Genomic DNA, 2903 nt, shown 5'->3' on the forward strand with positions numbered 1-2903 from the left:
TACAGCGCGTACCCCCCCCCCGGTGTGTGATTCCCATTTGGAGGCAATTGACACAAGGGGAGAGAGGAGGCAAATTGCGTTTGCCTGAGAAGGGGGACAAAGAACGGTCTTACCTGCAATCCGGCTACTGTGGCGTGGGACTACTGTCCAACAGCGTTTGGAGGCATCACTTGCTGCTTTGGTAACCCTCTCACTGCAGAGGTCCCAACGGGAGGACTCAGTTGCCCAGCATGCATTGGTGTTGCAGGCAGCGCGAGGTGCCTTACACCTGTGAGGCAAAGGAGGGGCAAGTGACCACGTGAGTAGGAGTGGCCACAGTCTTCTACATCGACATAAAGAACCCCCAGGAACAGCGAGGCAGCTGAAACGGGCACTGAAGAGGCCATCAAAGGCTGAAACGCGTCTGCCCAGCGTTTCAGGGACATTGCACTACCAGCGCTGAAAATTGAAAATCATTAAAGCCGCTGTTTTCCCCCGGAGCTGTGTCACACTCTTTTTTGAGTAAAAGGGAGGCTGGATGTTGTGTTTTTGCCAGCTTGCAGGTGCTGGCCAAGTGACACGCCCTCTCGGTCTGGAGGAACGCGCCTGACCTGCAACTTTTGTGGTAGTATATATATATATATATATATATATATATATATATATATATTACCTACTGGCAGTCGCCAGTAGGTAGTTATGGTTAGGACCTATTTTCCATAGGAAATCCGCAACATTCTATTCCCAATAAGTCCAAACTTTTGGCCAGCTCCGGTCCGCTCCTATCCTGAAAGTTTCATGGTGATTCGTCAAGCGGGGGCTGAGAAAAAAGGGGGGTCCCAAAACACGTTTTCCCCATGCAATTTCCCATAGGACCTGTTGACGCAGCTACAGCCCGAACTGCTGAACGGAATTACACCAAATTTGGGAAAGAGGTAGTCCTCAGTTCAGACTCGTGACTTTTGCATAAATGGTGTAAATCCGTTCAGTGGTTCCTGAAAAAATTAGACTAAAAAAGATAGATATATCTAAGGCCGAGGAGGATCCGCGCACCCTCCCCGCGCCCTAAGCGCACCCTCTGCGAACCAAGCGCACACCCTCCCGATCAAGCGCTGAATGCTAATTGGCTGTCAAGTGTCTGTCTACATTCGAAACCAGAAACTGTTGGCAGCCATTTTGTGCCTCGGTATAAGCGAGGCTGATTAAGTAAGGGAAATAAGTGTGTGAAAGATGTAAAGGGGGCAGGGTAGAAATACTCTGACCCTCTAGTGTTGCTTAGGGGGTCCCAGAATGACCTCCTGGGGCCCCCTATTTTTGTTTTTTTTAAACGGCGAAATGCGCGCAGGGTGCGCGGATCCGGAAGCGCTTCGTTAATAATTAGCCCCCGTGTAGGCCAAATCCCGGGGGCCAAACTTTAAAAATTAATGGGGGAGGGGGGCTGTGTGGCCCCCCTCCTGGAGCCCTCGAGGGCCCGGGGGACTGCCACCCCCCAGGGCCGGCTCCTACAGTCTCCTGGGGTGCCCACCCCCAGGACACTGTTGTTTGCTATGGGAGGGCGGGAGTCTCCCGTCCTCCCTTAGCAAACTTCGTTAGGATTTTGAGAGAGAGAGCAGGGAAACCTGGTCTCTCTTTCAAAATCCTAGCGATATTGCTTTTCCAAACGGGGAGCTGCATGTCAGCAGCTCCCCATGTGGAAAAGTAATGCCGGCTCCCGAAGGACACGGGGAGCCGGCTGGGACTGTAGGGGCGTTGAGGTTCTGGTGCAGATCAGAGCTTCCGAATCCCCTCTACTTCCACGGACGGAGTGATCACACAGTCACACACGCACACATACATCTCACGCTGGTGGGGCCCATTACACCAACATTCACCCTAAATCACACTATCCGTGCCTGGTAAAGGAGAAAACACCTTCTACATGTGCTCTATCTAATCTGCCTATACTTTGAGGTCAATGCGACCAGCTAGTTGCTGTGGATCTAACAAAATACATATCAAAGAATACACAATAAAATCAATAAACATGACCAGAAATAATCACCCGAGACAGTAATTCAAACAAGAAATTTGTTTATCTAAAATTGCATGAAAAGCCAATTAAATGCGAAACCATTTCTTTCATAATTACCTATTCTGGCTAAATGTCAGATCCTAAATCAGAACCGGTCCTCAGCAAGGAAATGCAAAATTCTATCAGTCATGTGGAGTCTCTGTCCTCTCCGTCAGCGTCGGGACCTCTGATCATCAGCTCGAAAAGAAGTCGCACTAGACCTCTCTAGTCTACTACTATTTATATTCAAAATTGCATTCCAAAAAGTAACATTTCTTTATTCAAAACGGATGAATGGCGGAAATAATGTCATCCTGGTACTTTTTCGATATTTTACGGAAGGTTCTCACATAGATTGTCCCAACTAATGAATAGCCGAATTGAATGTTTACACTTAATTTGCAACATCTACTAATGTTTCTATTTGGTGATTTTGTTGCAAAGATAGGTTCATTCTCAGTGCATATCAACTTTTCCGTCTTTCAGGGATTTTTGGCAGACGTCCCAGACTTGTCATCATGCTTATGGCTTTTCAGTTCACCGGAGGTGCAAGGTCACAGGCAGAGCGATGCCTTTCTGTAAATTTCCAGCAACTCCAATGCAGGCTGCGGGTGGTGGCCCTTTTGTAGTAGGCCACAATGGACAACTTTAGGCAAAATAGACATAAAACAGAATTACTGCATAGAAATGATTAGACAGTGTTATTCCCCTGCTAATACCCTTATGTGTGTGTATTTATCTAGCTATTTGCGACATCAGAAGCCATTAATGCATATTAATTGTAAGCGCAAAACACCATAACATCACATAAGCAACATTATTTTTTGTCAGTTTGCTCACCAATTTAGTTCACTTGTTATTTAGCCATGCAATA

Source organism: Triturus cristatus, chromosome 3_1, assembly GCF_964204655.1.
Source record: "Triturus cristatus chromosome 3_1, aTriCri1.1, whole genome shotgun sequence".
Classification (NCBI taxonomy): Eukaryota; Metazoa; Chordata; class Amphibia; order Caudata; family Salamandridae; genus Triturus; species Triturus cristatus.